This window comes from Ceratotherium simum, chromosome 17 (genome assembly GCF_057802395.1).
Source record: "Ceratotherium simum simum isolate JZ-2026a chromosome 17, ASM5780239v1, whole genome shotgun sequence".
Classification (NCBI taxonomy): domain Eukaryota; kingdom Metazoa; phylum Chordata; class Mammalia; order Perissodactyla; family Rhinocerotidae; genus Ceratotherium; species Ceratotherium simum.
Window position 1 is genome coordinate 26160645 of NC_141916.1, and position 14467 is coordinate 26175111.

The following is a 14467-nucleotide window of genomic DNA, read 5'->3' on the forward strand; positions in this document are numbered from 1 at the left end:
CTCTGTAAAACTAGTACAGCTCTTCCAATGATCAGACTCTCATTCACATGATCAGCTGAGATGCACAGAAAATAAAACTTCTGTTAGAAAAGAATCATGCCAAGGACAAGACCAGAGAGGGTTAACAACAGTGCAAAGCTCAATAGATGCAGGGGCCCTGGGAGAACGTGGTTTTCTCCAAAGCGCTGCCCGCCCCACTATTTCTCTTCTCAACATATTCCAAATCTAGAAAGCTGCTTGTTTAGACGTACTGCCGACGTGTGGGAATTTGTCTTGTTAGGAACTCCACTTTAGCATTTCTTTGGAAAACGTACAAACCCTTTAGGTCGGTCTTGCTCCCTGGGGATGCACCGATGGGGAGGGACGAGGAGGTGGTTGCAGGAGCCTGAGCAGCAGGCACCACACACGGTACTAGTCTGGGGGGAAGGACTCACTGGCTTGCAGCAGGGGCTTAAGGTGGTCTGAGTGTGTGCATTGTGACAGCAGTCTGCTGATCAGGCTGGGAGGGAGCCAGGCCTTGGATGTGTCTCCTTGGAAGACAGCTCTGAAGGCAGACACCAGGTTTGGCCCAATCCAGTCCTTCAGGCCCCGTCTAAAAGCTCTTGTATCTTATCTGAACTCAATAAAAGACATTCTTCTCCCCCAGCCCAACTGGCTCTATTTAGGGAAAAACTGCCCCTGGCTGGCCGACAGGCCCGCAGCTGATTAGATCCTCTTCCAGTACTGATCAGCGCATGGGATTCCAGGCACGATTTCCGATTTAATTCCACAGTGATCCTGGCCTCTGAGGATTTTAAAGAAGCCATTGTCACCCCACTCAGTGTTCCAGGAGTTGCCAACCAGCCAGTAGGGGTTGCCATCCTCCACTCCCCAGCCCAGGATGCGGACGGCATGGCCTCCCATCATTTCTCCAGTGACGTGTTAGTACACTTCAGACTTGTACAGCAGCAAGTCCGAATACACAGAGAAGGCCGCCTCCACTGGGCCGTTCTTGAAGATCTCTGCTATGATCTTCTCGCTGCTGGGGACGCTGTAGGAACTGCATCCGTAGTGTTTGTCTTCTTTGTAGGATGGGCTGTAGCCAGGCTCGCAGATCTTGCTGCACTTGGGGGTGTCCCCCCACTCCCCCGTGCATGGGGGCCGGGAGCCATTCACGTGGTGCTCACAGCGAGAAATGGAGTAGGGTCTGCAACCTACATGGGAGTCATAGACGCCACCGGAAACCAGGCCTTGTTTTGTCCAGAAGTTCCACGCTGCAGCAGGAAAGCCCCCATTACAGCCGTCCCCACACTGGCCACCACAGCAGGCGAGCAGGTCCTCGGCAGACACCTCCACACTGACATGCCCAGTGGTGCGGACGCAGATCCGGACAGAAATGGTTTCCACAGCTCCAAATGCCCAGCAGGAGCCACAGGAACCCTGGTCTCTGATCTCCTTGATGGCCGGGTAGTTTGGCCGCTGTTCCCGGGCATCGAAATGTTCAGGCAGAACCACGTCCTCAGCAAACCAAACTCTCTGGGGCAGCTGGCGCCCACCCAGGAAGGTGCCACACAGCCTCTTCACGTAGCTCGGGTCCACGTTGCGGAAGTTGTGTCCGGCCTTCCACGTAGTGTTACGTTTGTTAACACAGTTGAGCAGCTCATCCGACAGCGGCTGGAAATACGACCTGCTCCGGGCACTGGCCAGCACGTCCAGGCAGCTGAGAGTGGCCACGGGCTGCCACATTTTGGAAGCTGGATCCTAGGTTCACCGAGCCCCGACGCAGAGAGCCTGGGCCTGCAGCCTGCGAGCGCAGGTGCCCGAGCAGCCGCCTAGTTTACATAACAGTTTTAAACTTACTTTTTTCCAGTGAAGATACCCTTATCATAATTAGTATGTGAGGTCTTTGCACATTAATAATGTAGATTAAAATAATTATTTTAATGATTTGCATATACATTTAACTAATTCCTTATTTTGGACAGTTTGGTTGTCTCTAAGTTTTTACTATTTTAAACGTGTTGAACATTATATATATATATATGCACATAAAATATTATTTCCTGAGGCTAAATTCCTAAATGTAGAATTTCTAGTTCAAAAGTATGTGAAGATATCTGGAGCAGTTGATCTATATTGCCAAGTTGCATTCCTTGTCATTGTACTATTTTACTCTCCCACCAGCAGAGTATGTGATTGACTACCTCTAATTCTTTTTACCTAGAGCTCTGAGATTATACAGAGAATTTCATATTAGAGGCAATCTTATTTTTACCAGCCTTCCTGTTAGTGGTTTCTAAAAATCTCTCTTTACTGTATATTTTCATGGCTAATTTTTATTTATTTACTTTGCTAGACAGTTTATATTCTTTCTTCCCTGTTCATAATTTTATGCATAAACACGTAAGCCACTGACAGATTTGTCTTCGCTTACCCTTATCCAAATTGAAAGCCTGACTGTACTTAGTTATTTTGTTAAATCAAATTGTCAATGGATAATTCAAAGGTTACCATATTTGCATTTCTGTTTGCTAAAGGGAATTTTATTTTTAGGTACTATTTACTACAACAAGGCTAACTGTTCTAAGAACTTTGTACCAACTTTATTTCCAAATATAATAATGACTTGGATAGATTCCTTTTTTTATTGTTGCTATATAACTGGTAATGAAATTGTGATTTTTGCTTTAATCTTAAAGCATTTGTTCTGGTGGATCCAAAACCCTAAATTGTTTTCACATTTAAAAGATGTTTCCTTTCTTTCAAAGTAGCTTATTTCTGGAATTCATCCTATGTCTTCTTTAGTATAGGCTCACTATTGTGCTCTGACACACCAGTGGGAACTAAGATCCTGTAGTCCAACAGCTCCTTTTAGAGATCAGAAAACTAAAACCCGGAGAGGTTAAGGGTCTTGTTCGCATTTAGTTAGGACAACCGTCCGAATGTTAAATATGCTTAGGAAGTGCTCAGAAAGACTAAAATCAGCTCATTTGATGGATTGATAATCCTTACAAAAAGAGCACTAAAATAATGTTCAGTTGGTTAATCTCAATCTTCCAGAAAAATGTATGTTTCCCAATATGTGATATAGTCCAAGATAGGGGAAAAATTAATCAATAACCAAGTAACTTTTTTTCTTTTTACTTTAGAAAATGAGAGCGAAAAAGAGGGTTTTTGTTTAATAAATGTTAAAACAACTAAAAAATTTGCTCAGCTTTACTCTATGACACTTATGGGTGGAATATAATGATGAACATATCCACAGCCCCTGTTCTCCTGGATCTTATTTACCAGTGGGGAGATAACTATTATTCAAATAATCACACTAATGAAAGCATACTTACAAACTAAGGTATGTTCTCGGAGAGAAAGAAACCTAATTTTATGAGAGTTTATCACACATGAACCAGACCTAGATGTTGGATGAGAGCATTGGAAGAATTCTACCCAAGTGAGTGATGGGTGAGCCGAGAGAGTAGCAAACACTCATACAGTGTCAGAACTAGTGATAGGGCCCAACGCAAAATGAGAATACAGGGCCCTTATTAAACACTATTAAGAATTTCAGCATGTGACAGCAGAGCATTAAACCAAGCTCAGAGCCCTTCTAAGTGTGGGGCCCTGTACAACTGCACAGGTTGTACAACCATGAGGCCGGCCCTGTCTGGCATTTTCCTTGTGCCAAGCACTGTTCTAGGTGCTATCACAATAACCCTGTGAGAAGTTAAAGGAACTTTAAATTATTCTGACACTTGTTAAAGACGGTAAGGCAGACTTTATCCAGGGGGACTACTACAACGGGGTTTTGCAGTAGAGGAGAGAGAGTGAGTTCAACTCTGAATACAGCATGGATAAGTGGACGTTTATAGCCAAGGAGCTGGGTGGGGGTCAGTGGATGGAAAATTACTATGATGAAACTCAGGGGTAAGGGGGATTCTGGCTAAACCAGCTAGACAGGATTTTGCTGAAGGCAGGCCAAGGTGATAAGATATGGAGGGTAGGGGATGAGGAATTTGATCAGATATTAAGGGTGGGGCAATTTCACTAAACTGACCCAGAAGGATTCTTGCTAAAGTGACTAAATGGATCTAGGACAGAGCCCAAAGGTGAGGCCTACTGAAAAACAGTTTTCAGAGGAGACTGACTACAGTTTGGTCAAAGGAGAAGACTTTGTCACATACAAGTACTAATATCCCCACTTTTTTTTTTATATTGTGGGTCCTGATTGTCTCATATTTTAAAAATTTATTTGCTGGACATTGGCTATAAATAGGAGAGACTGAAGTAGATAACATTTGCCCAGAAGAGCACTGGCCCTTTCTGTCCTGCCAGGATGTGGAGTGATCTCTTTGGTGGACTCCAGAGCTGAGATGGGTAGGCCTGGGCTGCATGCTCTGGTCAGTTTCAGTTCACCAGTGGCTTCCAGAGTTTTGCAGGTGGACTCTGGCCCTTACCTTTAGCAGGCTTGAGACCTAAGCACCTAGGATTTTGTGGAGCTTTCCCTCGCCATCCAGCTCTGCCCCCACCTTTCTGTGCCTCTGGAGGTCTCCCTGTGCCTGGTCGCAGGTCCTTAGTGTTCCACAGCCTTGTATCCTGTGGAAGCCCGGTGAAGAGGGATGGCTGGGCCACGTGTCTTTTGGGTTCCTCCTTGTTCCAGTCAAAGTGCCAGCTCAGGCGTGGCTGTTAACAGTCCCGCGGGTTCCTCATTACCCTCAGCAAGTCCACTGCCTACAGCAGCTAGCACCTTTGCCTGCCCCTCCCAGAGATGAAAGTAGCGCCCTCTTCTTACCCGGAAAGGGCTCGTCCCTCTCTGTCTTGTGACCTTCTACAGCCTAACGGGAAGCAGAACTCTTTCCTTACTTCTTGATCCTCATTTTTCACCACCCTGGGCTTACTTTGTGCTCTACTAATGGATCTTAGTTTACGGTCTCCCCCTCCTTTCCTTTCCCCTCCCTGCCCCAGGCCAGGCCGTTCCTTCTGTGTTCTCACAGCATCCACGATACTTAACCCAGTACACTGATATTTTTACTTGTCTGTGTTCCCTAATGAATTGTAAGCTCCTCAATGGCAATTACTGCTCCTAGCACAGTGCCTGACATATACTACATAGTAGGTGCTTAATAAATATTTGTTAAATAGAATGAGTAGCATTTTCTTTAATCTTTCATCATTCACTCATTCTTTTATCATTAATTATTTCATTCATTACTCAAGCATTATGGAGCATCTACTGTGCCAGGAATTGGGGAGAAGAATGCCAAGAAAAACAGTTCCTACCCCAAAGACAGGGTTCCTGTTTTTAACGGACTAGCTGTGTGTGTGTGTATTTCTTTTCTACTGACAAGGCTTAGCAAAAATGCTCCTAATAGAGGCCTCCCCACTCTAGGCCTTACCTGCTGCAATTATGGGCATTGTTGGATGTTAGAGTGTGGGTGGATGGCCCCATGGGGCAAGTGGGAGGCAGCAAGGTGGGGAAGTGCTCAGGGGACTCCTGGGAGGCCAGGGAAAAGCTTCCTAGGAGGGCAAGACCCTCGGGAGGATGATAGGTCCCCATCTAAGCTGCCCATACTTTGATTCTCTTCCTCTAGAAAAAAAAGCATTTTTAGTTTTTAAACAAATAAATTAATTACAAATTACAACATTTGTAATTACAAAAACAAATTAAACAAATAATTAAACAATAAATTAAACATGTGAAAAAAGCATCCCCTTCCAAAACCTCTGCATGTGAATTTAAAAATCAATTCCAAGTTCTGTCTGCATATTAGATTTTTGCTTTCTAGGCATGCAGGGACATACCCCACCCCCTCCCTGTCATACAGTGTCGAAAACATTCAGGATACTTGGCAAGAAATAAAGTCATGCCAGACAAATAACAATAAGGTGCTGCCTGCAGGAACTTGCCTCTCAAAAGCACAAAGGAGCTAGGCAAGGAGAAGAGGGACAAATGGAAACAGAATCCAAGGAGTCATGGAGTCGCTGGCTATTCAGGAGCATTTTAAATATATGGGTGCTTGAGGAACTCAGACGGGCGGGCCTGGTCTGGGCAAAGGTGTGGCGCGGGGGATGTCAGGTGGGCATGCTGTCGGCAAGGAGCCCGTAATGGTTGTAGTCAAATTGGGGAAGTGATGAAGGCTAATTAAAAAGCACTTAGCCTGGGAGAACAGGAAGCAGAAGGCCGCGGCGGGGAGGCGAACGCGCGGCTGGGCGCGGCGCCAGCACGGAGGAGGCGGCGGGGCGGGCGCGGGCCTCGGCGAGCCGTGCGCACCCGCCGCTCCTCCCGCTGCCTCGGCCCGTGGGGGCGCGCGGGCCCGGGCTGACGATCGCCCGTCCTCTGAAGCCTGCGGGGCGCCGCAACCCACTGAGTCCCTGCTCATCGCAGATTTCGTTAACACGCAGCGTTAATTTCGTCGATAAACAGAACTCCGCGCTGTCGGCGCAGCGGCGTTTGAATGTTCAGCAAAGCTTTTTCCATTCACTTTTGAAATGGAACAAAAGATTTTTGATGAAGTAGGATTAGAAATGATGAGGTGCCGGTGGTGGCGGCTGTGGGGCGGGGGACTCGCCAAATTCTCACACCTCAATTCTGAGAGAGTGGTTAGAGCTTCTGTTTCAGAGCCTGAGGCGTGTAGCTACTAATTTCCAGATGCTGACATCTTGTTTCCGGTCGCCCTTAGGGATCTAGGGTGTTGAGTTACGAGTTACTCGACTAGTGCGATGCTCTGTTCCTTGGGCACCTTGGAAAATCCTCTGTGTATGACTGCGACACAATCAGGTAACCTACTTGACACAATCTTTCCTACTAGGCTTAATCGAACTGATCAGATCCTTACTTTATGAATGCATTAGTGAATTTTAAAAGTTAATCTTGTCAAACCAAAAAAAAAAAGAAATCAACATTTTGAGTATCAACTACTTTTCTTTACTAAAAGCTCTGAAGTTAAACATAAGCAACTCTTGACTTTTCACTGGAAAAGCAGTTTGGATATTTATCATCTGCATGCATATAGCATTGTGTTGAACAAGGAGATATAAATCTTGATCTGCTCCCGGAAGACCTATAATACTAAAAATACTGTAAAGAGGATGCAGAGATGTTCATTATAATTATTAAATACACAAATTCAGAAAGTAAAAGTATAACCGTAAATTAGGTGGCAAATTATTAATCAGCATATATTCAAATAAGCTTCACGAGGGCAGTTTTTTGTCCTTTGTCTTCCCTGCTGTAACCTTAGAGGGTCTGGAACAATGCCTGGTGCACAGAAGGTCTTCAATAAACATTGGTTGAATAAGTGACTGGAATATGTGCTTGTCTTCAAAGTGGTTACTTAAGATACAAAACACTTATTTCAATAATGCTGTCATGGCTCAAACTATTTTTTGGAAGGAACTATTCTTTGGGAATTTCCTTTAAGATTAGTCCCATTCCTTTACAGCCATACTTCAATTTTTGGAGCAAATCAATACACTCTGAATGAGTGAATTTACTTATGTTATTTATCAGGTGTGGATCCAAATAACTTTCTCAGTTCATTCTCAAAAGGTGAATTTACCATTCTCGAGGTTATTAAAAGAACGCCATAGGCTCTGAAAGCAATTCTCCAAGAGGCATGCCAAAATGTTTGCATTAATAAAAGCTTCATTGGAAAAAGTGTCTAACTTCCTGAGATGAATACCTTGAAGGGAATAGAACTCATCTGATTTATTCTTGTATGTTTGATAAAAAATCAATTCCATTACTCATATTTATATTATACTCCTCGAAAGAGCTTAAGTGCTTTTGATTGAGTAAAGAAAGAGGCATAAGAATTGTTTGTTCCTTACCACCATACAAAGGTTTTAAGCTGGCTGAGAATAGGAGCTATTTCTTCCTTACTGATTCAGCTCCCACTCTCTATCATTTTATCCACTTCTGGAAATCTCAGAATCTTTTATTTCTCCATGTTTTGTAAGTTATTGCTTTTAATCACAAAATGCACGACTATTTAAAAAAAACTCACATAGTATAGAATTATATAGAGTAAAATGTTATAGTCTATTTGGAATACAGAGAATAGATTCAACACATAGCTGCAACTTGAATTCCACTACAATGAAAACAAAAGGATTTCTGCCCCCCTCCCCGCCCCGAGCATTTCTGTTTTGAAATATGCCTTACTTAAGAAAATGTACTTAAAACAGAATGTAAAAACTTAATGAATTGTTATAAAATGAATGCCATGTAACCATTACCTAATTCAAGAAAGTGAGCATTGCCAGTACCTTAGAAGTTCCCCTGGGTGTCCATTGCTTCCCTTTCCTTTCTTCCCCCACTAAAGATAACCAATATCCTCTTGTTTTTGTGGTAATCATTTTCTTGCTTCTCTCTCTACTTTCCCATGTAAGTAGGCATCTATAAACACCATGGATTAGTTTTGCTTATTTTTGAACTCTACAGAATTATGCATAAGATATGTCTGATCTCTTTCAGTCAACATTATGTTTGAGATTTATCCATGTCGTTTATCTTTGTTGTTTAGGATTTCATTGTATGAATCTACCATCATTTATCTATTTTACTGCTGATGAATATTTGGGTTGTTTCTAATTTTTGGTTACTATGATTAGTGCTGCTTTGAACATGTTTGTACATGCCTCCCGGTGCACATGTGCATGTGTTCCTGTTGGTATATAGCTAGGAGTGAAATTTTGGGTCAGAGGGTATGCAATGTACACTCCCAAAAATATCATAAGAGTTTCTGTTACTCGAGATGCTTATCAATAGTGGGTATTTTCAGTCTTTAAAATTTTTGTGTTCTGGTGAGTGTATAGCCTCTAATTTCATTCTTCCTTTTCAAAGTAGTTTTGGCGCTTCTAGGTCCTTTGCATTTCATATGAATTTTAGAATCTGCTTGTCAATTTCTACAAAAATATCTTACTGTAATTTTGAATGGGAATGCATTGAATCTATAGATCAATTTGGGGGAGCATTAGCACCTATTATTGTCATGTATTTTTCTCTTACATATATTATAAATCCTACTGTACATTATTGTTTTTGTTTAATCAGTCAACTATTAAAAATATTTATTAATTGTTTGTATTGAGATATAATTCACATACCGTAAAATTCACCATTTTAAGTCATACAGTTCAGTGTTTTTTTTAATATTCATAAGGTTGTACAACTCTCATCACTGTGTAATTTCAGAACATTGTCATTACCCCCAAAAGAAACCCTATACAGTCATGTGTCACTTAACAACAGGGATATGTTCTGAGAAGTGGGTCGCTAGGCAATTTCAACACTCTGTGAACATCATAGAGTGTACTTGCACAAACCTACATGGTATAGCTTACTACACACCTAGGCTATAACGTACTAATCTTATGGGACCACTGTCATATATGTAGTTCATTGTTGATGGAAACGTCGTTATGTGGCATATGACTGTACCTGTTAGGAGCCACCAATTATCTTTTAAAGAGATATAAATAATAAAAAATGTCATATATTTACTAATATAGACATTTGTTTCAGTATTCTTATTTGTGTGGATCCATATTTCCATCTGGTATCCTTTACCTTCTGCCCGAATCACATCCTTTCACATTTCTTGTAATGTGGGTCTGCTCATGATAAATTTATTCAGCTATTTTATGTCTCTAAAAGCCTATTTTGCCTTAAGTTTTGAAAGCTATATTCACCGGGTATAGAATTTTAGTTAATAATTTTCTTTTCTTTTAGTACGTTAAAGATGTTACTCTACTGTTTTTCTGCTTGTGCTGTTTCCAATGAGAAATCTGCAGTAATCCTTAGCTTTGTTCTCTGTGTGTAAAATGTCTTTTTAAATCTGGCTGCTTTTAAGAATTTCTCTTTATTACTGGTTTTAAGCAATTTGATTATGATGTGCTTTGGCATAATTTCCGTTATGTTCCTTGTGCTTGTGTTTCTTTGAGTTTCTTAGATCTGTGGGTTTAGAATTTTTATCAAATTTAGAAAATATTTGACCGTTAATTCTTCAAATATTTTTTCTCTCCCTTTCCTCTCTTTAATTTTCTTCTGATGCTCCAGTTACATGTTTATTAGGCTGCTTGAAGTTGTCCCAGAGAACACGTATGCTCCTTCCTTCCTTTCTTTCTTTTTTCTTTCTTTCTCTCTCTCTCTCTCTCTTTCTGGAATTCTTTTTTCTCTCTGTGTTTTGTTTTGGAATGTTTCTTTTAGGATGTATTCAAGTTAACTAATCTTTTATCCTACCTTATTCTAATCTGTTGTTGATCCTATCCAGTGTATGCTCCTCTAAGACATTGTAGTTTTCATCTCTAAAATTCAATTTGAGTCTTTAAGTATGTTCCATGTCTGTATTTAATTTTTTGAACATGTGGAACAGTTATGATAACTGTTTTAATGTCTTTGTCTGCTATTGTTGTCATGTTGTAATGCTGCATATATTTTGAACTGTAGAAGACTATTATTTTTTACAACACTTGTTTTTACAGTAAGCATTCACTTAGATTTACAGATAAGTGTACCTTTTTTCCCAGTTGGCTGTTTATTTTTTAACATTTTTTGTAGTTTTTTTTTAATCCTAGAAATCTTTAATTTTGTTATAGGTTGAATCTATCAGTCATTTTCTCTAGGCCTCTGGGTCTTGCTTAGGAAGGTTTTCCCAAACCAAGATTATAAAAATATTGTTGGATAATTGGACCTATATTTTTATAAATTCAATTTTTTAATATTTAGACTCAATTCATCCAGATTTGTTGTTCTATATTGTGTGAAGGTAAGGAGCTGACTTAATTTTTTCTAGGTCATTATCAAATTGACTCACCACTATTTGTTGGGTATCTATCCCCTTTCTCTGATTTGAAATATAATCTTATTATATAATTTTTTCCTTAGAAATGTGGGTCTTCTATTTTCTTGCACCAAAGCCCCAATTGTTTTAATTACTATAAAATGCAATAATTAACATGGGACTACAGTTTGACAAAAATATTGCCCTGTATTCTGTCATGATAGGTCATTGCAATTGAATAGGAATCTAATGCTTCCAGCTCTGTTAATGACCAACATATAGCCTGATGGAGAAAAGCAGCAGGGATCTCTGGAAAAAAACTGTGATGTAAGTGAAAGTGGTGGTCCTTTCTCCTTTCTTCTAAACAGGCTTTCTCAATCTCTGGGGTTCCAGGATCTTCACACAAACCCAGGCCACACAGAGCTCTCCCTCAGACCTGCTCTCTTGAGGACAATATCCGTTTCTCTGAAACTACTTCTTAACCATCTCCTCTGAATTCTACTCTCATTTGTTCTATATCGGAAAGACTCTGAGAAAATAATTTATACTAAGGTATTGATGACTGATTGGTAAAGGTTTAATGTAGTCATGGCCAATGTGATACAAACATGTCAATGTATATCCTCCTGCACCTAAAGTAAACAGTCATGATGTACTTTTTTGCTGATCCTGGGCTTGACCCGAGAACCTTTCTCAACACGGCACTTCAGGAGTCCCTAAGACTTCATCAGAATTGGCATGTGTGTTGCAATTAGTTTCCCATCCTTGGAATGATGTTTTCTTTTCTCAGGAGAAACAGGCATTGAAGAAATGGGGCCGTGATGGTGGCTGTGTTAGTTTCCTAGGGCTGCCACAACAAAGTACCAAAGACTGAGTGGCTTAAAACAACAGAACTATATTGTCTCACAGTTATGGAGGCTACAAGTCTGAAATTAAGGTCCTGCCAGCAGGACCATGCTCTCTCCAACAGTTCTAGGGGAGAATCCTTCCTTGATTCTTCTAGCTTCTGGTGTTTGCCAGCAATTCTTGGCATTTCTTAACTTGCAGATGCATCACTCTAATCGCATGGCCATCTTTTCCCTGTGCATCTTCACATTGTCTTCCCTCTGTGTGTGTCTGTGTCTATGTCCAAATTTTCCCTTTTTATAAGGACACCAGTCATATTGAGGTCACCTTAATGACCTAATTTTAGCTTGATTACCTCTGTAAAGACCCTGATTCCAAGTAAGATCACATTCTGAGGTGCTAGGGGTTAGGACTTCAACATATAAATTTTGGAGGGACACAAACTAACTTATAACAGTGACACTCAAATAAAGTAGTGGGTGGAAAACTCTTCATCTGTGTGTGAGAGCAGCCCTGTCAGGGTCAACCAGTCCTGTGCTGAAAACATAACATTGCCTGATAGTAGAAGAACATTGAAGATAGTCATTATTATTTGTGTGGTTAAACAGATTCTGGGCTGAGAGTCACAATCCAAGATTAAACCCTTCACAATTTCCAGAGGATTTAACAGGATTATTTAATCTTTGTTCTTATTTAGCTCTATTTTAAAGGGATTTTGAGGCAATGTGTATTCCTCACTAAATTTCTCCCATGCCTTTTCATTGTAGACACAGCAATGCAAACAAAATCTAGATCTGAACACACTGACACATTTCTAGAACAAGTGTTTGTTCCTTTGTTTGTTTTTAATGAACTTGGAACAGTTTTGAGCTTATGAAGGAAGAATCTAGTTCTGTTGTATTGACGTTTTGGTATCACAAATTATAGGTCAACTGAAATTTATGAGCACAGGCTCAACACGGTTCATGGGTGATTTGAGTTCATCTATGGGAAATGAACAGAGGCAGGAAGTAAATTATGAGGTAAGGAATAGTATTCACTAGGCATTTGTGAGATTTCTTGGTCAGCACATTGGTTGATTCATTGTTTTAAAAAAGAGCTTATTAGACTGTGCTTTATGAGGGATTAGCTTTTTATTGCTTATATAAAAATAGGCATAATCTAATTTTATTATTAATGCAGAACAAATGTGCTAAGTCTTGAAAGGTGCACTCATCCAGGAATGGATGAAAACTGTTCTTGAGGTTGAATTCATTTGGTGCTATTTGGGAAAATGTTTCAGGTGATTAGACGCATAGGTGATGCCACCTAGCTACTTGCTGTTTCTTTATTAGTTAGAAATAAATTCAGTATTGTTTCTTTATTAAGGAAATCACGACAGAAGGGCATAGTCTGTTAACCACAGCAGTACACCGATGTCTTTTATTCTGCAGGTGGTTTGCTATGAGTAGTTAACATAAAAAGTTGTTTTGTTTGTAGCAGGCAGGGAGACTATATGGCGTAGTGGGAGTGCATGCACTTTGGAATTATACAGTCCTAAGTCCAAATTTCAGTGCCATTTCTGTGCTCTCTCAAGCAAAATTCTTAATCTAGCTGAACCTCAGATTTCTCACTTTTAAAATGAGGGCAATGATACCTCTCTCGCAGTATTGTGAGGATTAAATCAGATTGTCATTGTAGAGTGCCTGGCCCAAAATTAATTTCGCAACAAAATTTGTTTCCTATCCTTTCTCTCAAATCCCATTTTTTGTTACATGATCATGTGATTTGATTTCCATCATTTTAAACTAAAACCCAGCTCCATCTGAAGGAAAAGTTGGTTAGGTAATTCACTTTTCTGTCCCATGACTCCATAGAAGAAGGAACTGTCAAAATTGTCTGGGTTTAGCATTTTTAATAAAACCTCCTTTTTGGCAAGAGAAACATTAGTGTACGATATGTTAGGAGAAAGGACATAAATATTAAGAAAGCATATACTCAGGTGCCAAGTTGTTGTTCTGGGGAGCTACATTAGGTTTCTTAAGTAATTAGAGCTCTAATGTTATTTCCTTCTCTGTTTCGTTGTAAGCTGTGCATAGTTTAGAAGGGTCATTCATTAGCCTTTTTTGGCCATTCTTGCACTGTTAGAGAGAAATTAAGTTTGACTCTGTTTGCCAAGCTTGAAACAGCCAGGGTGACAGGATAAAGGAACCCCACAGGTCCTTACTTAATTTTATAAAACATTGTAGTTTTGTTTGGACAGTTAAATTGACAATAGAAAAGTGGTGTTGTTTTTTTAAAAAAACAAAACCCTTAAATTTCCTAGTGTTTAAAGTCTTTATTGAAGCCATCTATTCTGAAAAAATTATCATCTTGTAATTAAGAGGAACCAAGTTTGGATATGGTTGGGTATAGCTTTTTTTTTTTTTCTTTTTTCCCCCTATTTTATTGCAGTAACATTGGTTTATAACATTATATAAATTGGAGGTGTACATCATTATATTTTGATTTCTGTATAGATTACATCATATTCACCACCCAAAGACTAATTACAATCCATCACCACATGCATGTGCCTAATCATCCCTTTTGCCCTCCTCCCTTCCCCCTTCCCCTCTGGTAACCACCAATCCAATTTCTGTCTCTGTGTGATTGTTTGTTGTTGTTTTTATCGTCTACGTATGAGTGAGATCATACCTCTCTCTGAACTATTTCGCTTAGCATAATACTCTCAATGTTCATCCATGTTGTCACAAATGCCTGGATTTCATCGTTTCTCATGGCTGAATAGTATTCCATTGCGTATATATACCACATCTTCTTTATCCATTGGACCCTTGATGGGCACCTAGGTTGCTTCCAAATCTTGGCTATTGTGAATG

At 40.2% G+C, this 14467-nt stretch overlaps 1 pseudogene; it reads right to left on the reverse strand.

Annotated features, from left to right (window-relative positions):
- Nucleotides 1-704: 704 nt before the first annotated feature.
- LOC101404192 (cathepsin B pseudogene) lies at nt 705-1725 on the reverse strand (annotated as a pseudogene).
- Between the last annotated feature and the right edge of the window lie 12742 nt (nt 1726-14467).